Consider the following 26,547-nt stretch of genomic DNA (forward strand, 5'->3'; position numbering starts at 1 on the left):
GCTAGTGCAAGACGAGCATTTGTGGTCAAAAAGTATATAAACTGTAATTTTTTTATGACAATGACCGATTGCTTCGCTAGATAAGACCCTTATTCTTCGGCTGGGATCGTGTAGAGCTTATTAAAGCGGCATTCAAACTGCAATTTGGACCTTCAACCCATTGATCCCCACTGAAGTCCACTATATGCAGAAAAATCTGGGAATGTCTTCCTTAAAAACCTTAATTTCTTTTCGACTGAAGAAAGAAAGACATGGGGGTGAGTAAATTTGGAAATTTTCATTTTCATTCTGGAAGTGAACTTCTTTAATACTTTCATTCAGCAAGGACTCATTAAATTGTTAAAAATAACCTATTTTTCGGCCTTGGTGAGCACAAGTGACTTCTTTCAATCTTATTGTGCCCATCAACATTATCAAGATAATACTAATCCAGCTGAGTTGTTATATTCGCCTCACCCAGCAGTCAGCGTCTGGTTGCACTTACTGACATCCTGCATACCGACAGGAGCGAATTGGCTGGGTGAACTGTGAGATCATCTCTTAGTCCACCAAAGATCACGAGCCTCCACGCATTCCTTCCCCTCTGTGGTGCGATATCAAAACACGTGCCCTGTGGAAGCGACCTGTGGCCCTGGAGTACAGTGAGACAACACTCCTGCGTAAGGAAACTCTACGCCGCTGCTGGCACACCAACAACAGTCACTCAGACTCTCTGCATAACCTCTGGCTGACTCCAAGCCGATAATAAAATAACCTCTAACAGTGTTAGACCATAAGGTTAGCATGAAGACAGTTTGATTTGTGAGTAATCAGTGTGTCTGATACAAAAAAAAGCCACTAAATTACTTAGTTTGTGTTCACTAAGAGCCGGGGGGTGAAAACTTTTTGAATTTGAAGATCAGGGTAAATTTTACTTATTTTGTCTTTTGGGAAACATGTAAGTATCTTCTGTAGCCTCCGAAGGGCAGTACTAAATGAAGAAACACGATATTTAGGCAAAATAAGAATGTGCACATCTCCATTCTGTTCAAAAGTTTTCACCCCCCTGGCTTTTAATGGATGTTTTTTTCCTTCTGGAGCATCATTGAGTGTTTGAACCTTCTGTAATAGATGCATATGAGTCCCTCAGTTGTCCTCAGTGTGAAAAGATGGATCTCAAATCATACATTCATTGTGGAAAGGGTTCAACTACACAAAAATGCTGAAAAACCAAAGAATTTGTGGGACCTGAATGATTTTTACTGAAGAACAGGAGGCAGTTTAACTGTTCAGGACAAACAAGGGACTCATGAACAACTTTCACTTAAAAAAATAAATAAATAAATAAATAATCATTCAAGTCACAAACACACAGTACTAAGAATCAAGGGGATGTAAACCAGGTAATTTTTTTATAAATTCAACTATTATTTTCTCTCGTGGACTATATGTAAACATCTTTTATGTGAAATATCTTATTCAGGTCAGTACTAAATAAACAATAACATGCATTTTAAATGACCCTTCTTATTTTGGTAAAATAAGAGGATTATTAAGGTTAAATTTTGACCTCAACTGTACATCCCTGGCATTTATTTTTTGTTTGTTTGTTTGTTTTTTGCTTGTTTGTTTATTATGTTTTTTTTTTTTACTTCTGAAGTTTTAAAAGATATTACTAAAAAAAAAAATAAAATAAAATAAAAAATACAATTAGGACCTATTATTATAAAAAATATTGCATTTAAAGGGACAGTTCACCAAAAATTTAAATTCTGTCATTAATTACCTCGTGTCGTTCCAAACCCTTAAGACCTTCATTCTTTGGAACACAAATTATGATATTTTTAAGATATTTTATTACGGTTGAGCCCCTGATGTCACATGGACTTGGAAACTGAAACGTGTCAGTTGTGTTGCTGTCTATGCAGGGTCAGAAAGCTTTCAGATTTCATCGAAAATTATCTTAATTTGTCTTCCGAAGATGAACGAAGGTCTCAGGGGTTTGGAACGGCATGAGGGTGAGTAATTAATGACAGAATTATAAAATCTCCAACTTTCCTTTTGAAAATCCACTCTGTGTCAAAACTCTGAGGGTCTGTGTTTACTGTAAGTTAACATGGACTGGGTGGATTTTTGACTTTTGCGTCAAATATGGCCAATCCAGTCTGTCTTTGGCTTTTTTTTTTTCAGTGTCTTGCCCAGTTTTTGGAAATCTGTGCTGTGGTTTATTCCAAAGTGGTGATTGGAGAGCTGCATTGCAAGTGGCCTTGACCAGAGGAAGGTGGTTATGGCTGGAACTGTAACTGTAAGAGATGGTAAAATGAATGAGGATTCATTGCACATACAAATTACCTCCATTTTCACCAAAGTGGAATAAACAACTGTTACAAAGTCTGACATTCTCACTGTCGTCAGACACAAGTGGCTTTAGACAGAGGCAATCACTTTGAGTTTTGAGTAAAAATACCTTTGTACTGGATATGATAAGGCTCATTATCAGAGAATGTCACAAATTTAAGTGAATTTTTAATTCAGATGTTTTACTGGAAAAGAAGACAAAAATACTACTATCCAAAAATAAACATTAAAATATTTTTGATGAAATCCGAGAGCTGCATGACCCTGCATAGACAGCAACACAACTGACACATTCAACACCCAGAAAGGCAGTAAGGACATCATTAAAATAGTCCATGTGACATCAGTGGTTCAACTGTATTGTTATGAAGCTATGAGAATACTTTTTGTGTGCTAAGAAAACAAAAATAATGACTTTTGTCAACAATTTCCTCTCTTTCAGGGCGAGAAAGCTCTCGGATTTCATCAAAAATATCATAATTTCTGTTCTGAAGATGAACAAAGGTCTTACGGGTTTGGAACGACGAGAGGGAATTTCATTTTTGAGTGTACTATCCCTTTAAAAAATGTTTATTGCAACATTATTTCTTGGTAAAGTCACAAACCATTAATAAAACTGACAGAAACACGCAGAAAACTTGCATGCTTTTTTAATGTCAGACTACTATAAAACACAGACTACTAGCTAAACCACAAAACATTTGACTGTTATGTAACCAAGAGACTATAACCGTCTTCATACATCCTACTATGATATTTGATTCCATCACTGTTTAACATGTATTTATAAACACCTTAAATTTCTACATTCTGACAACTCGCTAATCAAAAACATGTATCATAAAGTAGCAGTAATATGAAACGTGCAGGCAAACTAACACAAAAGAGCTTCTTTTTAGCTTATTAACATGATATCTTGGCCACAATGTATTTAAATTTACTCACAGTTTCATTACATTCACGTGTTGCTGTTTAAAAGGCCAGATTTCAAATTGAAACCCCTTATGTAGAGGACGTATGACTTGTTGACACACAATATAATCTCTCCTTTCTTTCTAACCAGCTGACACAACAAACAGAGTCGGTCATGTGATGCCACTATTTTGCATAGAGTAAAAAACAAACCCCCGCTGCGCCATGTGACTGCCATAGGGGTCGCCGCTTAATCTTTTACAGGCGGATTGAGATTAAGCAATAAGTAATTACTGCTGATGCAAAAGACTAAATCTGTGATAATTGCTGCACAGTATGTGCCTGCAGCATTAGAGAGAAATGCAGTGGGGTCAAGAGTTTACTGTAAATCACTTCCTTGTTATTTCCATAGAGGTGCAAGGTGTACTTAGCTGGAAGACACATGAGCAGGAACAAGCAGCCTTAAGTGTTTACTGAGTCACATATGAGACTTCAAACACAGATACTATCAGGACAATCAGAAATGGTCTGCTAACTGTAAATGTTCCATTTAGTACCTTTAAAACACAAGAGCTCAAAAAGAAATATGATAAAAATCTAATTACCTTGAGACAACGTTCTTTAAACATTAACCCTGTCGTTTAAAGTTTCCAACAAAATGGAAAGAATGTCAACATAACAAATGAACAACCAGAAAAATGAGGCAGTCCAAAAAAGATAAACAGAAGGTGATACAGTGAGAAAAAAAACACATTTCATGACAAATGTCACAGCGCTAACAACCAGTGCTGAGAAGTAACTTGCTAAAAGTATAGCGACACCGCTTAACTGTTTCAAAAAGAGTAAAATATGTAACTTTTCTACTTTTCACCACAGTATTTTACACATGTAGAAAAGCTAAGCAGCTAAGTTAAACTGACTCGCTCTCATATGTACCCTTACGAAAATTAACTATGGTTTTACTATAGTAAATGTGTAGTAACCATGTCTTTTTAGTGTATTGATTACCATTTGTATAACCACAGTTTTACCACAAATATCATGGTTAAACTATGGTTTGTGTAGCAAAACCATACTGTAGTTAGATTGTGGGAACCATGTTTTATTTGTAGTAAAACCCATGGTTAATTTTGTTATGGTTATGGTTACCCTGCTAAAAAAAAATAATAGAGACCATCACAGACTCTGAAATGGTTTTACTGGTTTTAATGGAAACTGTAATGGTGTCTGTTGGTCTCTACTGGTAATTGGTTGCATTTTATTGGTGGCTTGTTAAAACTAAATCCTAATGGAACATTTTCCAAAGCACACAACAGGAATCCAGTTTTTAATTATTTTAATGGTTAAAAGTTGATAATTTGTAGTGTTTATAATGGTATTTATAGTGGAAACCATTAGAATTTCTGTGATAGTTTCTATTGTTTTTAGTTTTGTTTTTTCAGCAGGGTCGTGTAGCAAAACCATGATTCCTTTGAGATTATCATGGTTTAACTATAGAAACCATGGTTAATGTTCATAATGGTAAAGTAGGGAAGTTGTTTTATTGAGTTAATCACCAAATCAATTGGTTTTTGACTTGATTATATAAATGAAGTTGTTTTATAGATTTATTTAGTGTGTAACTGTATCTGTTCAGTGTAATAGAGTACAAAAAGTTTTGAGTAAAAATACCTTTGTACTGGATATGATAAGGCTCATTTTCAGAGAATGTCACAAATTTAAGTGAATTTTTAATTCAGATGTTTTACTGGAAAAGAAGACAAAAATACTACTATCCAAAAATAAACATTAAAATATTTTTGATGAAATCCGAGAGCTTCATGACTCTGCATAGACAGCAACACAACTGACACATTCAACACCCAGGAAGGCAGTAAGGACATCATTAAAATAGTCCATGTGACATCAGTGGTTCAACTGTATTGTTATGAGGCTATGAGAATACTTTTTGTGTGCTAAGAAAACAAAAATAATGACTTGTCAACAAGTCTCTCGGATTTCAACTCTATTACACTGAATAGAGTTCAGTGTAATAGAGTACAAAAAGTTTTGAGTAAAAATACCTTTGTACTGGATATGATAAGGCTCATTTTCAGAGAATGTCACAAATTTAAGTGAATTTTTAATTCAGATGTTTTACTGGAAAAGAAGACAAAAATAGAGTACAAAACTCTTTTATAAGTTATAAGCCACAAACCAAACCAAGCTACAAGGTCAATCATAACATAAACTTTGATTTGAAACAAAAAATTATTTGAAAATCATACAAAAACACAAAGGATACAGGACTGTGTACATAATGAGGTTAATGAGGTTAAGAACTACAATCCTATGAAGCATTGCTAATCTAAAAATATTGATTTAAATATGTTGATTGTGAAACGTTCAATCTGCCTTTCAACCATGGAAAGACGTCAATAAAACAGCTTGTGAACAATGTTACATAACGTCACATTTACCTCAGAAAAAACATTCTTGCAACGTTATCATTTTAACAACTTTATTGAGTGTAATTTAAGCGTTCGTATACAAATCAGTTCATTTTAACCTTTAGTATTACAGTAATGAAGTACCAACTGATTCTCATATATATTTTACAGCATTACTTGAGAGATTTTTTTACTTTGAGAAAATTTGGCATGTTTTGTACCTGATATATATTCAAAATAATCAATGTCGAATTGAATCAAATCATTCAGAGATTGAATCAAATCACAAGCTTGTGAGGCAGAATCAAATTGTGAAATTTGTACCAAAACACAGCCCTAGTTGATTATATACACGTATAGGAACAATATATTTTAGATATTTTTTATTACAAAATGATATATATATAAATATTGAAGTAGTTTTGCGAGCATAGGGAGACTTATTTTGAATTATTTTGGTGGAGATTTCTCTGTAGAATCATAGTAATATAGTTGGTTTTTTAAACAAGAATTCATCTGTTGAATATTATTATTCAGAAAATAATAAGTTGTGGCTTCAACAAAAGCTTATGCCATTGGTTTTACAATCTTGTAGCTCACTACAGGTCTGTCTTTAAGGGTTTATAAGTTACCATTCAAAATCAATTACCTAATGAAGATATGATTGGAAGTTGTACTTTCAGAACCTGACTATATTGTTGTATGCAGCTCATAGCTTGCAAGATTCATAGCAGCTTCCCCAAATCTCAACAACACTGTCATTAGAAGGAAGTATAGAACCATTACAGAAGTACTGAAATTACTGATGCTTCAAATATTTTTTCTTTGTCATCATCGAACGCACATTTTTGTATGAGTAGGAAGCAGAGTTGCTAAAATCTTTTATTTGCGACAATAAAAAGGGAGAGGGGTACCGTTGAGGGATTTATACAAAGAGTTTAGTGCAGACCGCTACTGTAAGCCCACAGATGTTCATATCAATACAGTAACTGCATTAATCTTCCAACTCGCTCACCTCTGCCCCTGCTGAGGGTTTATCTTCCTCGTGGGCCTGTCCGGACAGGCCACATTCCGCACATAGCCAGCCGAGCTCTGCTCAAACCTACTGCCACCTCACCACGCACACCCTTGTCACTCGTCCTGTGTCCTCAGGGCGCTAATGGTAATTGGGCTCAAGTCTGCATTTGAAATCTAACACGCTTCTGACTGCTTCTGTTGTTTTCGTGTCACGGAAACAGTCCTCCTATCTTGAAAAACACAATTCTAAAGGCTGTTTTGCACAAGTAGTACATATGTGAATCAGCAATAACAACACTGACAGCGAAAATGATCTGGATTCAGTCAGGTTTACTGAACAGAAACTCCTGTTTGTGTACCATAAGCTTCTTATTTGTATGCACTCGTTTACATATTTTATTACATACTGCTCTATGCATAAAAGACTGTCACACACACCCACGTCATTGTAAACCAAGTACAGTAACAATACACCTGCAGAGAAAGGGTGGAGATACAGTGGCATTTAGTGTCTGGTGTTGGCTTGGAAATCAACATAAACATCCTTTTAGTCAGTCAGGTCATCAGGGTGACAAAGAAATGAAAGAAAAAGTTAAAAGACAGGAATGAGAGTCATGTGTCAGGACGTACCAGCGGTGACTTTATCCACTGTGACAGGCTGAACACCCCCTCACCCCATCAGGAAGGCCTGTACAAAACAAGGCCATTTCTGTCCTACCCTTTTAGCTTTCTATTTTCTCTTTCTCATTCCATCCATCTTTCTATTTCTCTTCTCAGCTCTTACACAGCAAAAACTAAGTGCACTTAATCAGATAACTTGGCTGGAGTGATGCCCAGATTAGCTATTACACACACAGGATTCAGCACAGAAAGGAAGTTATAACAAGCATCAACATATACAAGCCAATTATATTTTATTATAATGCATGGTGGACTTTGTATGGAACAAAACAAATCACAAACTAATCTGGCTGTGTTTTCTGTTGAGTATTCAACCCCCAACAAATGAGTCAGTCTTAAATCGAACTTTACAAGTACCAGGCAAACCATTAAGCAGAAAATAAAGGCAATTATTTGTGATCCACAATTAGCAGGTTAGCTGTAGCATGCACAGTCAAGTGAAATGAATGTCTCTTTTGGCCTAGTTTCTTAAAGAACGATAAGAGCTGTGGAAACATCCCAAACCAAGAAAAGCTTTCTTGACGATTACACTGAAAATCCAGTTAAGGCAGAATAAGCTCTTATAATCCCTAGACAGTGTCTGCAACAATTTATGGTTCTGTTTTTTGCAAAATAAAATAAAATAAAACAGCGCTTGTAAAAATTAAGTACACACAGCCAAAACCGCCACAGTGCAAGCTTTTGTAATCCCTAGTTCAACAGTGTCTGCCATAATTTACAGTTGTAAATAAAATTAAATGAAATAAATAAAGACTGACACAAATTTAATCCCTTGTCCAACAGTGTCTTTTACAAGTTACATGTCTTTTTTACAAAATTAAAATGAAATAATTCCATGGTCTGTGTTTAAATTGGTTGCTTGGATGCCGTACATGACTGTATCCGATGTAGAGTCAACAGGAGCGTTTCTGGGGAGCAAATGTCATTATAACATGGCGCCCTGGGACTGTTCTGGGAGTGACTGCCAAATCAGATTTTCTCTCAGAATGCTGACAACAGGGCATTCAGGGGTAACAGCTCTTTACTGTGAACAGGACATGTGTTAATCTATTTTATGGTTGCAAGCATGCCATTTCACTCGTTTGAAGCATCTACAATTAATTCAATTCTGCAACTAAAAAGTGTTTAGACAGAGTAATTCAATCAGAAAGGTCACAGAATCAATTTCGATTTCTGTTTTCATTACCACTGATACTGTAGTTGTTGCAGTCATTGTTTATTTGCATAAGGTTATCCTCTGCTCAGCTGTGTTGCATCATCAATGGTTGATGTTGCTCATGTCACTACAAATTACCAGATGTCATTGAAAAGAAAAGTTCCAGTCAGTTTGTTGCTGCAAATCAATGTCAGTGTAAAAAGACATTAAGTCACGCACTGATATTACTGAGCAGCAAACAGTAATGCCTGGTTGATGAAAACAGCTTTTATGGCCTGATGCCAGGACAAACAGGTCAAATCAAGCATAGAAATTGAGCCCATACTGTCATCCAAGTCTGCACTTAATGCCTGGTTAATGAAACCAGCTTTTATAGCCGATAAATACTGGTTCAAAAAAAAAACTCAATTAAAAGAAAAGGGATCAAACCTAGAGTAGAAATCAAGAAGTATGGACTTGTCCCAAATGGCAATGTCAACCCCTCGCTATACTCCAAGACTACACTTGATGCCTGGTTGAAAAAAACAGCTTTTATGGCCAATAACAACTAATACCAGAACAAAACTTTCAATTAAAAGAAAAGGGTCAAATCTACAACGGAAATGTAAAACTAGTGGACATATCCCAAATGACAACATTAGCCCTCACCATCTTCCAAGTCTACACCTGACACCTGGTTGATAAATCCAGATTTTATGGTCAATTAATACTGATACCAGAACAAAAATCTCAATTAAAAGAAAAAGGGCCAAACCTAGCCTAAAAATTTGAGAAATAGTGGACATGTTCCAAATGACAGCATTGACCCCTTGCTGTCTCCCAAGTCTACACTTAATGCCTGGTTGATGAAATCAGCTTTTATAGTCAGTCAATACTGAAACCAGAACAAAACTCTCAACTAACATAAAGGGGTCAAATCCAGCTTAGAAATCGAGAAATAATGGATGTGTCCCAAATCACAATGTCAATCCCTCGGCATCTTCCAAGTCTACAACTGATGTCTGGTTGATAAAACCACCTTTTATGGTCAATCAGTATTTATACTACAACAAAACTCTCAATTAACATAAAGGGGTCAAACCTAACCTAGAAATCAAGAAATAATGGACGTGTCCCAAATGACAGCATCAACCCCTTGCTGTCTTCCAAGTCTACAACTAAGGTCTGGTTGATAAAATCAGCTTTTATAGTCAGTTAATACTGAAACCAGAACAAAACTCTCAACTTACATAAAGGGGTCAAATCTAGCCTAGAAATCGAGAAATAATGGACGTGTCCCACTTCACAATGTCAATCCCTCGGCATCTTCCAAGTCTACAACTGATGCCTAGTTGATGAAACCAGCTTTTATAGTCAGTAAATACTGATACAAAAATAAAACTCTTTAAAAGAAAAGGGGTCAAACCTAGCCTAGAATTCGAGAAATAATGGATGTGTTCCAAATAACAACATTAACCTTCGCCATTTTCCAAATCTAAACTTGATGTCTGGTTGATAAAACCAGCTTTTATAGTCAATAAATAACGATACAAAAATAAAACTCTCAATTAAAAGAAAAGGGATCAAACCTAGCCTAGAAATCAAGAAATAATGGACGTGTCCCTAATAACAACATTAACCCTTGCCATTTTCCAAGTCTACACTTGATATCTGTTTTTTAAAAAGCCAGATTTTATGGTCAAACAATACTAATACTAGAACAAAACTCTCAATTCACATAAATGGGTCAAACCTAGCCTAGAAATCAAGAAATAATGGACGTGTCCCAAATGACAACATTTAACCTCGCCTTTTTCCAAGTCTATACTTGATGTCTGGTTGATAAAACCAGCTTTTATGATCAATCAATACTGATATTTGAACAAAACTCTGATTTAACATAAAGGGGTCAAACCTAGCCTAAAAATCAAGAAATAATGGACTTGTCCCAAATGACAACAACAATCCCACGCCATCCTCCAAGTCTACACTTGATGCCTGGTTAATAAAATCAGCTTTTATGGTCAATCAATACTGATACTAGAACAAACCTCTCAATTAACATTAAGGGGTCAAACCTTACCTAGAAATCTAGGAATAATGGATGTGCCCCAAACAACAGCATTAACCCCTTGTCTACACTTGATGCCTGGTTGATTAAACCAGCTTTTATGGTCAATAACAACTAACACCAGAACAAAACCCTCAATTAAAATGAAAAGGTTCAAACCTTGACTAAAAATAGAAAAATAATGGATGTGTCCCAAACAACAGTATCAACCCCTTGTCATCTTCCAAGTCTACACTTGATGCCTGGTTGATTAAACCAGCTTTTATGGTCAACAACTGATCCTAGAACAAAACTCTCAATTAAAAGAAAAAAAGGTTCAAATCTAGCCTAAAAATCTAGAAATAAAGGACATGTCCCAAATGACAATGTCAATCCCTCTCCGTCCTCCAAGTATACAACTTGATGCCTGGTTGATAAAACCAGATTTTACGGTCAATAACAACTTATACCAGAACAAATCTCTCAGTTAAAAGAAAAATGCTCAAACCTAGCCTAAAAAAAGAGAAATAATGAACGTGTCCCAAATGACAACGTCAGCGCTCACTGTCCTTCAAATCTACATTTTGAACTGCTGAGCAATATTCCACTGTGAAGTCCACAAAGGTTAACAAAAGATTTAAAAAACTTAAAATAACAAATAGGACAGTCTACGGTTTTGTCGATTTCATGAATGTGCAGAAGCAAAGACTACAAGGCCAGTCCACATCAAGTGTGTCATCTGGGACGGGGCCAACGTTTCTCAGCCCAGCGCACATCTCACACACCGATAAGTTCATAATGCCGGTTGCACTTAAAATAGGTTCTTAAATCAACATCGTGGAGAGGAGCACTGGGGAGCCATTGAGTGCGCCCCTGCATGAGGACCTGGAGAGTGAGATATAGACTGAAACTTTCAAAAGAGGTGTTGAGTAACACTACGACTGTGAGAAAAGCCCTTCATTAATCATGAGGGTGGTGGTAGCTATCAAGCGAACAGCTACATCTCCCCCTCATGTTTTAAGGAACACACTATCTGGATGGAAGACCGGAGAGAGCTTTGCGGCACGGGCCAGGCAGGGATTCCTACGACGTGAACCCGAAGCTGGGGTTCAGATTCCACACTCCCTCCTGTCAGGGGTAATTTAGAAGGAAAAACAGGAGGAGAAGATGAAGAGGTTCGAATAGCTGCTCCCCCTTGCAGACAGCCTGTCAAACATGTTCTGCAGACAATGAGACCACCATCCCCCCTCTCGACACTTGCCCAAACTGCATACACAAGCACATACACACACACAACAGTCAAAAAGCACAAGCATTCCTCTCCACACTGACACTCCCATCTGAGAAGCCAGGCCAAACTGGGTTTAACAGAATGGTGATCATTTTATCAGGGGTTCATTATCCTACCCTGGCCCTAATCCAAACCCAACCCTACCTCATGTACAAGCAGTTAAACTCAAATGACTGGCATCTAGATCATACTATTTGAAATGTAGATATTTATTTTTCCAAAGGATGTACAATATTGGTTATTGGACAATTTTTAAATCTTTTTTGGTTCCACTTTATATTATTAATGTGCTTACTGTGTTCATAATGTATTGCAAAACACTTTTGCTACTACTGAGGTGTGACATAGGTAAGGTTAGGGACAGGTTTGGTGTTATGGGTACGTTTAAGGGTGGGTTAAAATATAAGCGCTGAGTCAACAGTGCAATTACAGAAGTTAATTACAGATGTAATTACATGATGTACATCATGTAACAACATGTATGTACACAATAAGTGCATTGTAGCAAATTATTAATTTAAATGTAAGTACATATTAGTTAAGGTCACAAGTGGGACCTTTTTTTATTATTGATACTGGATAAAATATATTCGTAATATATACATTTCTCATATTTTACCATTTAGATTACCTTTCTTGTCACTAATGCTTACTCAAAGTTAATAATTAAAACCCCCAATAATTTAATAACTGCACAATGTCAGAATAATTATCCATTTGTCATACTATACATAAAAAATTTTGTGATATCTAATTTTCACTTTAAAACAAATTATTTTATTTTTTTGTGTTGTATTTTTAATTTATTTAGATAAAATAAAAAATAACTTTAATATTGGCCACTTATTGGCCACATCATTTTTAAAAGTTTTCTGTAAATAAAATTAAATATTAGAACAAATATATTTATAAAATAAATATTAGATAAAAAAAAACTTAAATGGAAATTAGAAATGGTAAAATAAGCTTAAGTATTAAAATGACTAAAAATAAAATAAAAAGCTATACTACCAGTCAAAAGTTTTACATTTTGAATGTATTTTGAAGAAGTCTCTTCTGCTTTCCAACCCTGGATTTATTTAATCCAAAGTACAGCAAAAACAGTAAAATTTTGAAATATTTTTTACTATTTAAAATAGCTGGTTTCTATTTGAATGTATTTTAATATGTAATTTATTCCTGTGATTTCAAAACTGAATTTTTATCATCATTACTAATTTCATCAATCTAAAAAAAAAAAAAACTATTATTATTATTATGCTGAAAAACAGCTGAGTAGAATTTTCTTTGATAAATAGAAAGTTTAAAAAAACAGCATTTACCTGAAATATAAATATGTAATATTATAAATGTCTTTATCATCACATTTGATCAACTTATAGCATCCTTGCTAAATAAAAGTATTAATTTCTATAATTTCCTGAAAAAATGTACTCAACTGTTAAAAATATTAATAATAATAATAAATGTTTCTTCAACAGCAAATCAGCATATTAGAAAGATCACGTGACACTGAAGACTAAAGTAATGATGCTGAAAATTTCGCTTTGATCACAGGAATAAATCACATTTTAAAATATATCCAACTAGAAAGCAGTTATTTTAAATAGTAAAAATATTTTTACAATATTACTGCGTTTGCTGTATTTTGGATCAAATAAATGTAGGCTTGGTGAACAGAAGGGCCTTCTTTAAAAAAAAACATTTAAAAAAACTTTTGACTGGTATATATATAAAAACATTTTTAAATAACTAAAGGTAAAATAAATGTCAAAAGCATATTAAATTACAAAATAAAAAATGCAAATATAAATACTAAAATACTATGCTAACAGCTATAGCGTAAAATACTTAGTAGATTATTTGTACAGGCCAGAATTTAAATTTTTGTGTGTGTGTTTGAACCAACTATACAGCCCACCTCTATAGGCTTATGGCCCACCTTGCATTTTTGCAAAACCAAGCCTGATTTTACCTTTTACTGCACTGTTTAACTTCCCAAGCCTTAAAATATGCATCAAACCATAAAATATGAGTCAATGTAGTCCACATTAAGACAGCAGGCATGTTTGCAGATGGCAGTCTGAACTTGCCTCAGCCTGGGGGCCAGGAGAGTTGTTTTGGCCGTGGCTAAGAGATGGAAGGAGTTCAGTGGAAAGATACCGGTGAACTCTGAGACCCTGACTGACAGGAAATGACACCTGACTCAGATGTATGGCAGCTCACTGACTCCATTGACCACTGTGAATGCCAACTTGATCCTACACTTCCCTCGAGACCAGAGCCGTACTAACGAAAGGATAATGAATTATACACTCAGATACATACATTTTGCAATCTTCATTCACATAAAATAAATCTTTTAAAACTGCACTAACCACTTTAGTCACAAATATAACATGAAATATACAAACCAAATCATAAATTAAGTGATGTGAGAGAAATTTAGGGCAAAAGCGTTGCATTGAGGATGCTATCAGTCCCTCCCTTGCCCTGCTGTTGCCATGGCAACCAGCACATGTATCGTCGACCGGCATTCAACCCTCTTTTTTCTTACTAATCCAAGGACAACCACCATAAAAAATAATCACCTTGTGCTTTTGATAACTTCTGTCTAAAAATGTCCATTTGACCCAGTGAAATAAGAACGTATCAGCGTAATTTAAATCCTGCAATCCGGAAGGTGAGCCACACCCTCTTATTAAAAAGCATTTAATATTTAAATTAGCCATTAGCCTATGAGAGACTTCATAGGTCAGCAGAATTCCACCTTGATATCAGCCCGAATATTCACATTAATTATGAATGACACCATCCAGAGCTCCACAGCTGAAAGACGCAGATATATCAAAGAATAAAGGTGAAGGACAAGAGAAGAGAGATAAACCTTCAGAGCTTCTGCCTCAATCTTAACCTAGATAAGGGTGGGGTAGTGCTTGAAACAGATGTGACAGCAACATTTTAAACCAAAAGACCACAAGCGATCTCAATATGACAGTTTAGAGCATGAAAAATAATGTGAAGATCATGCTGGAGTAAGGCGACCGAACACCTTGTTTTCCTTTCAGCATATCCCATAAGAGTAAATCCAACCAAAAACACTCAAGATAAGGAACACGGCAAGGAAAGACTCATCAGTTTGTCACAAGACAACGACTGCAGTTCTGCTCATCCAGTTCAGTCATATTAAAATGCATCCCTGCAACCCTCATTATTTATTTGTATGCATAAATCAGATGATTAAAGGAGAGCCGCATGTCTTGTCACACCATCCAGAGCTAAAAACCGGCGGACGCTCTAGCACTGCAGAGCTGTACACGTCCACAACGCTTAGCGAGAGAACGCACACCTGCCCTTCAAGGCTTTACGAGCTATTAAAACAGCTCAGCTGCCGTCACAGCTAAAGAACAACACGGGAAAAATCGCACCGCATGTTCATTCAGACTGTCATGAGACTGAAAACCTTCTGTTTGTGTTAACTTACCCTTTATGCCTTCGCTTACGGTCCGTTTAATGTTACATCCCTCATGAGGAAACAAGACTGGCTTCTGAAACGGAAAAGATCTTCTCTAAAAGGCTTGAAAAGAATGTAAATTCAAGGATGTCACTTCAGTCATTCTGAACATAAATGTGCCGTAGATTAGTCCTTAAACGCTTCAATATCCGAGAGCCGGCGTGAGCGATACTCCTCGGCTGACCGGTAAACACACATGCAGTGTCTCCCTGCTGCTCAACAGCCCATCTCATACAAACGCTCCACCACCCCCTTGTCTTTTCCTTTCTCTCTCTCTCTCTCTCGCTCTCTGAGGACACAGGCACAGATGTTACTATCGACAAACCACACCTCTTTTCAACACCCAGGTCTCTCATAGGATACAGGCAGAGTTAGACTCCACCCACTGCTCTTCTTTCTCCCTCATTCTCTCTCCTTGTGTTCTGCTGCAGCACTGTTTACAGTTTGTTTAGAGAAGGGCTGTGAAATGGACTACGCAGGTGTGTGTGTTCACTGCTATTTGTGTGTTTTTGAATGTGTGTATCATATTTTGGGGACAAATTTGTACCTAGAAGTGACAAAAACTCCTTTTGCAATATCTTGATTTATAAAAATAAAAAATGTATAGTTATTCTAAAAATGCACGTTTTCTGTTAAGGTCAGATTTTATAGCTAGCTGTTTATAAAAATAATAGAGTCTATGGAATGTCCCCATTTAGATACCAAAGTAAACATGTGTGCGTATGTGCGTGTGTGTGTTTGTATGTTGGGGGCTGCTTAAGAGAGAGTGAAAGACTCAGTGAATCTCTGGTATCTCTGGTTATCAGATGCGTTCAGAAGAATCAAGCTAAAGGAAAAAAAAAAAATCATAGAACTGAAAAAATTCTGAGGCACTGATCAGTCAATTAATCAATCTCTTATGGAAATGGAGACCAGAAATATGGACCAACTTGTATGGAGAAATGTTTGTCCAATAAAAGCTAGAATGACAATTCCCCCTCCCCCTAATACCACCTGCCACTGACTAGCATTAGTGGGTTCCTGGGCTGTGGAGTACTAGGCATTGCGCCAAAAATATATCTTTATGAATTTATTATTTTATGGACCATTTCTACCACTGAAGAAAAATGATACTGACATGATATAAACTTAGAGAAAGAAAAAAACTCAGAATTCCAAGATTTAAACTGGCAATTCTGAGAAAGAAACTCAGAATTCTGAGAACATATCAGTCTTTTTCCCCCTCACAATTAGACTTAGACTTTTTAAATTCTGAAATGCGAGAAAAAAAAGTTGGAATTATAAGAAAAAAGTCAGAATTTTGAGAAAAAAAAAAAGTCAAAATTGCGAGATATAAACTCGGAATTGCGAAAAAAAAAAAGTCGGAATTGTGAGAAAAAAAGTCCGAATTGTGAGATATAAATTCGGAATTGCAAGAAAAAAGGTGGGAATTATGAGAAAAAAAGTCAGAATTGTGAGAAAAAATGTCAAAATAGCAAGACAAGTCAGAATTGAGAGATAAATTTTCACGATTGTGAGAAAAAAAAAAGTCGGAAGTGTGAGAAAAAATTCTGAATTGCGAGAATCGTAAGATATAAACTCGGAATTGCAAGAAAAAGGTCAGAATTGCAAGAAAAAAAATGTCAGAATTGTAAGATATAAACTCAGAAATACGAGTAAAAAAGTGGAATTGTAAGAAAAAGTCAGAATTGCTAGATAAAAAATTCAGAATTGCAAGATAAAAATTCAGAATTCCAAAAAAAAAGTCAGAACTGTGAGATATAAACTTGGAAATGCAAGAAAAACGTCGGAATTGCAAGAAAAAAAAAGTCAGAATTGCAAGTTCATATCTTGCAGTTTTCACTTTATAACTTGCAATTGCAAGTTTATAACTTGCAAGTCTGAGGAAAAAAAAAGTCTAAATTCTGAGATGTAAACTCAAAATTGCAAGAAAAAACAATTCAGATTTGTAAGATAAAAACTTGCAAGTAATATATATATATATATATATATATATATATATATATATATATATACACACACACACATATATATATATAGAGAGAGAGAGAGAGAGAGAGAGACTTCCAGAAATTGTATTAAAGCTGGCATAAACTGATTGTTTATTGTAACAGTTCAGAGAAACAACTAAACAACTAAAAGATTTTCAATTTTCTGTGTCAACAGAAAAATATGTCAACACAGAACCATTTTACGGTGGTCTTTTTATTTCATATTTTCCCTCAGACCAAGTTTTTATGAACTACACAGTGTCTAGTGCCCATCTTTGAATGGACAACTGGTCTTAACTTTGCAGCCTAATGCTAAAAGCTTCAACAAATTTCTTCCTCAAGCAGCAGAAAATTGGATTAATGGCTTAAATGGCAAATTGAGGAAAATGTGATGGTAGGGGGTGTAATATCTATTGTTGGTATTTGGCACAGGAGACCATGTGGCAGCTGCAGACATACTAACTGTGGAGAACAGCGAACAAAACACTGAAGCTACCCTCCCGTTGAGCTTGTGGAAAGCTTGTCTGAGAGTACCCACAACCTTTGCCGACCCTCGGTAATCAACTGATGACAGCCTGAACACAGTGGAACAAGTGTGGTAGTTGTCAATCAACTGATAATTAGAAAACGTTTGCTCTTCCTGTCTGTTCTAGTACTGTGTTTATGGTGGTTAAGCATGACAGGAGTCTCTAAGCTAGAAGTTCAGAACGACATACAGTCGTAGCCCGGAATGTATAAACAACACGCATACGGCCAAACAATATTCCTTACAGAGGTCCATGGCTTCGGAAGTGTGGACAGCCTCCTGTATACGTATTTGGTCCCTCTGGCAAAGCTTTTACTCTAGTGTTTATTTTCCACTTCATAAGGCTTGGCTAATAACTGACAATGTGTAAGGAATATGCTAACAGTAGAACTCAGTTCACCTGTTTAATCAACCACACGGTAACATGACAGGCATCTGCTTCCTTCTCATAAGCACCGCCAGCAGCTGCAAAAACAGACGAGCCCCATTCCCACTGGAATAGCCACGAGAGAGACTGGAAGAAAGCTTATGGCTATGAAGAGAAGAGGGTGGGCTATTAGGCTGGAAGCTAATAGGGATGTGAAGCAGGGTGAAGATCTTTTATATTGAAGCGATAGAGACCTACTGGCTAGCTGATATTTTAAAATGAAATCATTTTGACTGTAAACAAACAACATTTTGGCCAATACAAATATCTAGGGACTCATTAATGAAAAAAAAAAAAAAAAAAAAAAGATATATATATAAAATTTAACAAAATAAAATAAAATATAATCATTTATTTATTTTTTTAAATTGAATAAAATAAAATATTATATTATATTATATTATATTATATTATATTATATTATATTATATTATATATATATACACACACACACACACACTTCCATACATACATTACATACATGTATAAGGTTATGATGCCTAAATTTACTTGAAGCATTTACTGTAAACATTACATATTAAGTGTGTGTGTGTATCAGAATTCAGAGATACAAACTCACATTTGCGAGAAAAAAAAAGAAATACAAACTTGCATTTCAGAGAAAAAAGTCAGAATTACAATTTAAAGTCAGAATTGCGATAAAAAGTCAGAATTGCGAGATACAAACTTGCATTTCCGAAAAAAGTCAGAATTACGATTTAAAGTCAGAATTGCAAAAAAGTCACAATTGAGAGATACAAAGTTGCATTGGCAAAAAAAAAATAAAAAAATGTATAATTGCAATTTAAAGTCAGAATTGCGAGATACAAACTCCCGTTTACGAGAAAAAGGCAGAATTCAGAGATACCATTTGCGAGAAAAAAGTCAGAATTGCGATTTAAAGTCAGAACTGCAGGATACAAACTCGCATTTGCAAGAAAAAGTCAGAATTGGGAGATACAAACTTGCATTTTCCCCCAAAAAAGTCAGAATTACGATTTAAAGTCATAATTGCAATAAAAAGTCAGAATTGAGAGATACAAACTTGCATTTGTGAGAAAAAAAAAATAATAATTGCGATTTTAAAATGATAAAAAAATCATAATTGCGATACAAACTCTCAGAACAAAAGTCAGAATTGTGAGAAAAAAATCTGAATTGCGAGATACAAACTTGCATTTGCGAGAAAAAAAGTCCGAATTATGAGGAAAAAAAGTCAGAATCGAGAAATACAAAATTCTCATTCGCAAGAAAAAAGTCAGAATTCAAGAAATAAAAGCAATTTTAAAGGGGTCATCGGATGCCCATTTTCCACAAGTTAATATGATTCTTTAGGCTCTTAATGAAATGTCTATAATATACTTTGGTTAAAAATTCTCAATGGTTGTGTAAAACAACACCCTTTTTACCTTGTCAAAATCAGCTCTGCAAAAATCGTCTAATTCTGGTCGAGGCTGCTTTAAATGCAAATGAGCTGTGCTCGCCCCGCCCCTCTCTTCTCTCTGTGGAGTGACGAGCTGCTCAGAGAGATTGTTTACTTTAGCCGCATTTAGCGCGTTTAGCCACTAAATTTGCTAACTAGCACATTAATAAAGGAAAGGCGATCGCAAAGATTCATTAAAAAATCCCTTATACTCACTTCTGCTGTAAGTGAAGCTGGATCATGAATGATTCGCGCGAACATAGACGGATATGTGTAGATCGGGAGGCACATTCCCTTCACAAACAAACGTAATCCACTGCATCTTCAGCCGATCAGATGTCAGAAGTAAATGACGACCACTACGTTCATTATTACATCCAGCAACACAACTCCTCAATCGCTCAATCGGAGATATTCTTGTCTAACTTACATCCCTGCTCTGGCATACAAACGAAGAGGACGGACTTTGACAGCTGATCTGAGGTAAGACGCTCATGTCAATCAACTATAGTGGGAGCGGCCTCTGTCGGTGTGATGCCACAATAACAGGCATCTGAGAATGGATCGATTTAAAAAGGGGATATTATTTTTACAGATTAATTAAAAACCACTGCATGGATTTTTATCATTATAGGGTAGATTTGTACATACACTGCCAACACACATTAATGTTCAAACACATGTAAAAGTGAACTTTACATGACACAACTTCCGATGACCCCTTTAAAATATTAACACAAACTATAGTTTACACAATATTACAATAGCACTAAGAAATGGGTTTTGATTTCAAATATTTCAAATATTTCAAATTTAAATAAAATGTAATAATGTAACAAAATGTATTAAAAATTTTAATAAATATGAAAAAAAACCTAAAATATAATGTAATAATAACATAACATGTCCAATAACCAATATGGTACATTATATTGTGCATCCCAACCACAGATGATAATAATTTTATAGATGACTATAAGGTTTAAAGTAGGAAGCTGCCCGTTTTAAGCTACTTTAGATTATTATTAACTCTTATTGTGGCTATGAAATGGATTTGTTTGGAAATCTGCTTAAATCAGCCAACCAAAAGAAGGGCAACTTGTACTTGATGCACTCACAGGTCTGGTCATGCCTCCAAGCCCTATATGTGTGTTATGATGAGGGCGAGGCCTCGGTCCCGGGGCGGCTCTGGTTGCAGCACCACTTCACAATACATTTTATGAGACCGACATGGTTGACTACACTGTTTTCAATGACCACAAAACACATCATCATGATTTTCTCAAACAACAGCTGGGTTGCTGTCTCACACAGACAAGTGATGATGACGTCATCGTACCTCATAAAAAAATAAGCGTGTGATTGAGTATAATCTGAGCCCTATAACTGAAAATATCTCCCAGACACAGGCATGTTTCTGTGTGGCCAATTGAATTGACGTACATGTAGTGTACTGGAACACCTTCAGAAATTTGAACTAGACAGGTAGAAAAACTATAAATAGTGACGTGCACCATGGCCTATTTAGTGTAGCCAAATGGATCATTTAGCTCAGTTCCTACAACGCACAACTCGCTGCCAAAATCTGTGGCATGTTCTGCCAAATCTGCTGCCGAACAAGCTCGGAGACATGTTGTCAAAGCCAGAACGCGATCTCAATCTCCTCTCTCAGAGATAGACATCTCCCGAACACCCCGCACGCCTGCAGCACAATGCCACGTCTGGGCCGCAGCTGTGCAGGCACAGAGAACTTGTTCTGTTCCTCTTTTATGGAGTTGTTTCCGCCTGTAAGTGAGCTGAATCAAAGTTATCTGATGGTGCTGTGCACAAAGCCCGTCTGGTAATCCCTTGTGACCTCTGGGAGTAATATACTTCATAAGGTGGTAAAACCATTTAAATGCGGTTGTCGATAAAGGGCTATTCACACCAAATGCAAAATGAAAATGTGAAACAAATGGCTAATCAAGGGGCTAGTCACACCAAGCAAACACTGAAATATGGTTACATGTTTTATTATATAATAATTTTAGCGCTTAAAGTTAAACCAAATGAAAATGAGACATGTTTCTTTGGCATCTTGCTGTTAAAAGGGATAGTTCTCCCAAAAATGTACTCATCAGAGTTATATTTAAAAAAGTACCGTTCTTCCAAGCTTAATAATGGCAGTGAATGGGTGTTGATATTTTGAAGTCCAATAAAGTGCATCCATCCATCATAAAAGTACTCCACATGGCTCCGGGGGTTTGATAAAAGCCTTCTGAAGTGAATCGTTAAGTTTGTTTAAGAAAAATATGCATATTTAAAATTTAATAAAACACAATCTCTAGCTTCCGCTAACTGTCGTATGCAAGTTTACAAGAGAGTAACGCTCCAGCGGATAATGTAATAACGTGAATTAAATAATTATTTAAATGTTGCAAATATTATTATAAAATAATTTTAGATTTGTGAGATACAAATTCACATTTGCGAGAAAAAGTCAGAATTGCAAGAAAAACGTCAGAATCTTGAGGAAAAAAAGTCAGAATTTTGAGATACAAACTTGCATTTGCGAGAAAAAAAATCAGAATTGCAAGAGATACAAATTCGCATTTAGGAGAAAAAAGTCAGAATCTTGAAGAAAAAAAGTCAGAATTTTAAGATGCAAACTTGCATTTGCGGGAAAAAAGGCAAAACTGCGAGAAAGTAAGTCAGAATTGCAAGAAACAAACTCGCATTTACGAGACAGTAAGTTAGAATTTTGATATACAAACTTGCATTTGTGAGAAAAAAGTCAAAACTGTGAGAAAAAAAAAATGGGAATTTTGAGATACAAACTTGCATTTGTAAGTAAAAAAAAGTGCGAGATACAAACCTGCATTTGTGGAAAAAGTCAGAATTGTGAAAAACACTTGCATTTGCGAGTCAAAACTGCGAGATACAAACCTGCATTTGTGGAAAAAGTCAGAATTGTGAGAAAACACTTGCATTTGCGAGAAAAAAAAATTCCGAATTCCAAGAGATACAAATTCGCATTTACGAGACAAAAAGTCAGAATTGCGCAGAAAAAACTTAGAATTTTAAGATGCAAACTTGCATTTGCGAGAAAAAAGGCAAAACTGCAAGAAAGTAAGTCAGAATTGCAAGATACAAACTCGCATTTGTGAGAAAAAACTCAGAATTGCAAGAGATACAAACTCGCATTTACGAGAAAGTAAGTCAGAATTGTGAGATAAAACTCGCATTTGCGAGAAAAAAGTCAAAACTGCGAGAAAGTAAGTCAGAATTGAGAGATACAAACCTGCATTTGCAAGAAAAAAATCTGAATTTTGAGATACACACTTGCATTTGCATGCAAAAAAAAGTCAGGATTGCGAGAAATAAAAGCGATTTCAAAATACTAATAAAAACTAATAGTATACAGTAGGTTTTTATTTTAAGATTTTTAACTGTGTTTTTAAGGTACTGGTTTTTCATTTTATAATAAATTTAAATAAAATGTACAATTTTAAGCATATAAAATGTATTAAAATGGATATACATTTTTTATTATACAATAATTTTAGCACATGAAGTTAAACTAAATGAAAATGAGAAATGTTTCTTTGGCATCTTGCTGTTATAAGGAATAGTTCTCCCAAAAATTTAAATTACCTTATGATTTACTCACCAGAGTTATATTAAAAAATGTTAAAATGGCTCTTCCAAACGTAATAACGGCAGTGAATGCGTGTTGAGATTTTGAAGTCCAATAACGTGCATCCATCCATCATAAAAGTACTCCACACTCCAATCTCTAGCTCCTGCTAACTCTAAGTTCACAATAGAGTAACGTTCCAGCGGCTGACGTAATAAGGTGAATTAAATAACCATTTAATGTTGCAAATATTATTATGATATAATTTCTGGCATATAAACTGCATGCATGTTGCTGTTTCTGGCCACCAATTTACTCTCACACATAACAGCCACATGGCAAATTTAAGATGTGCTAGTTCCACAGAAACCACAGATCCAGTTTTCCCTGCTTTGAGACCCCTTCATATCACAAATTAAACGCTTGGAGAAGGGCTCTACCCACCCTCACCAAGCTTCTAATTACCCGTGGTATCAACAGATCGGCTTCATGGACCGCTTTCAATCGCTCACAGTCCTGTAATCTTCTGTCCTCTAGCCACCACTAAAAAAAAAAGCATCACTCTCACTCACCAGAACAAGGGAATAGTTTTAAAATTGAGTTGCCACACAGAGTGCACACCATTCTGAGAGGAATAACAAGCACTGACATAAGTACAATCTTTTCAGTCTGTGGTACTGTTGTATCTGTCAATCTTTCATCTTTTCAAAAGAGGGCCGCAGGAATGAGTCATTGAACCTAGAAACGAGTTAGCATTTTAGCATTTTGGTTTCATCATCCTAAATGGGTTTTTTGGTTAAATGTCTAAAATAACGTCTGTTTTTAAAAGGATAGTGAACGTGCATCAAAGTTTGACACTAAGAGAAGAAATTGTTGGATAAAGTTGCTATTTTGTTCTTTGCACACAAAAAGTATTCTAGTAGGTTCATAAAATTACAGTTGAACCACTGATGTCACATGAACTATTTTAATGTCCTTACTACCTTTCTGGACCTTGAACGTTTCAGTTGTGTTGCTGTCTGTGCAGGGTCAGAAAATTTGTGTTCCAAAGATGAATGAAGAACTTACAGGTTTGGAATGACTTGAGAGTGAGTAGTTAATGACAGAACTTTCTTTTTTGGGTGACTACAGCAGGCCTATCCTTTTACCACAAGTTCAAGACATATTGATATTTTAAAGCTTTTAAGTGTCTTTGAAAAGGTAGTTGTTAGCAAGTGGCTAAATGGTTTGTGAGGACATCGAATGTCATCATAGGCTTCAAGATTTCCTCATTAGTGTAGATGATTTTGTTGAACAAAATATGCAAGAATCATAAACTTTTGTCAGTCATAGAGCACATTTTCTGTGATAATCCAAAAAAAAAAATGATGCTAACTTGGCCTGCAAAAGACCATTCCAAGATGCGGTATCCCTGCAGCACTGCATAGTCAAATTCAAGATGGCAGGCAAAGTGAGAGAATTAATTGCTAAATTTCATTCAATATTCATCGATTCAATTAGTTCAGTTTTACTAAACCTTTATTTTACAGGGCTCTACGTCTACAAAATTTCAGTCAAAATTTCAGGAGCACCTTCTAATCAATAATCAAAAAATCTGATCAAAAATTAGCCTTGCCATCACAAGGTGATATTTGACGCAATGTGATTTACAGGGAAATTTTGTTTTTACTTTGTAATGGCATTTTTCTAACTTTATTAAAAGTATGTCATCTTTTATGTCAATTTTTTTTTTTTTTTTCAAAAAAAATTTTTATGAGCTTTTTCAAATTTCTAATTAAAACAACAGAATATGAACAAGTAGAATAAGTATAAGTTATCAATATGAAAATGAAACCAATATTAACAAAATTTATTTGTAGTCCAGAGGTGGCACAGAAGAACACAAATATGGCTTGTAGGTGTATTTTCATATGTTTAATGAGGCTCAGAGGGGGCATGAGTGCAATCAAATTCACAAATTCATGTTGAGATTAATGTTTTAAATATAAAATTCTGAACATAGAAATATTAAATGATTTAATAACTAAAAAAAATGAAACTAAAACTGGTAAAAACTGGCAAGTCACTGATTTAATTATTGAATCATCCATTCATTTGATTCGTTCGAACGGCTAATTTATTCAGGAATAGAGCAAGTGTCTGTCTTTATGAAGGGGAAATTGAATCATTGACTCACTAGATTCGTTTAAATACGCACAATCATTCATAAACGAAACACCTACTAATCCCTACTTGAACCCTCTTTAGAAAGCAACACAACAAACACATTAAAGGCCCAGAAAGATAGTAAGAACATCGTTAAAACAGTCCATGTGACATCAGTGGTTCAACCGTAATTTTATGAAGCTACAAAAATACTTTTTGTGCACAAAGAAAACAAAAACAATGCGTCGTGATACTCTTGTGAACGTGTGTCGAAACTGTTGTTTTCTTTGCGTGCAAAAAATATTCTTGTAGCTTCACAACATTACGGTTGAACCACTGATGTCACATGGACAATTTTAACAATGTCCTTACTACCTTTCAGGGCTTTGAATGTGTCAGTTGCGTTGCTGGCTATGCAGAGTCAGAAAACTCTCAAAAAAATTAATCTGTGTTTTGAAGATGAACGAAGGTCTCAGGTTCGGAGCGACACAAGGGTGAATAATTAAGCACGCATCTGATAGATACTTTACTATCCCATGAGGCCGCAGGAGAGGAGCTGTGAATGACAGTGAAGCGACAACTGATACTGGTAGGTCATATGACAAAGTCAACATGATGGATGTAGCACATACAAATTGTATTCATGCACTGTACACAGCATACATACACATAAAAAACAAAGTATTTTTGGCCGTTAGAAGGCAGTTGTCTATTTAGACAGTAAGCAGCTCACTAAGTTCAGGTCTCGTAGGTTTACAAGGCGCAGGCATTTTCCAATGCGCATTCCAAGGCAATGATGTTGACCCAAGCTTGTTTCTGCTATCTGGAGAGCAGTTGGCATTATCATCATTACTCTAAATCGCCCATGGGTACTGTTAAAAGAAACCTCACCAGAATCAGTTTAAGTCTAAGTTAAGAGCAGTGCTTTAAAAGAGTTTACGATGAACTCTCAAAAGACCTCAAATGGCACCAAATGATGGATCTTTGAACTCTTCGCTGCACTGCAGCTGTTGTGAAAGCTGGAATCGTGCTTACGCCAGATTACTGGAATCT

The 26,547-nt window shown here is 35.6% G+C and overlaps 1 protein-coding gene across 3 annotated transcripts in view; it reads right to left on the minus strand.

Annotated features, from left to right (window-relative positions):
* Nucleotides 1-26,547, minus strand: part of daam1b (dishevelled associated activator of morphogenesis 1b) — a 106,124-nt gene that overhangs the window by 59,020 nt on the left and 20,557 nt on the right. For 2 of the 3 annotated variants that reach the window (XM_051138980.1, XM_051138978.1), the window contains exon 1: nucleotides 15,337-15,641. The exons of the other annotated variant lie outside the window; for it this stretch is intronic. The gene's annotated coding sequence lies outside the window, so the exon portion shown is untranslated. Of the gene's footprint in view, nucleotides 1-15,336; nucleotides 15,642-26,547 lie in introns of those variants that run through there. 3 annotated transcript variants of the gene reach the window in all.

This window comes from Labeo rohita, chromosome 20 (assembly GCF_022985175.1).
Source record: "Labeo rohita strain BAU-BD-2019 chromosome 20, IGBB_LRoh.1.0, whole genome shotgun sequence".
Lineage (NCBI taxonomy): Eukaryota > Metazoa > Chordata > Actinopteri > Cypriniformes > Cyprinidae > Labeo > Labeo rohita.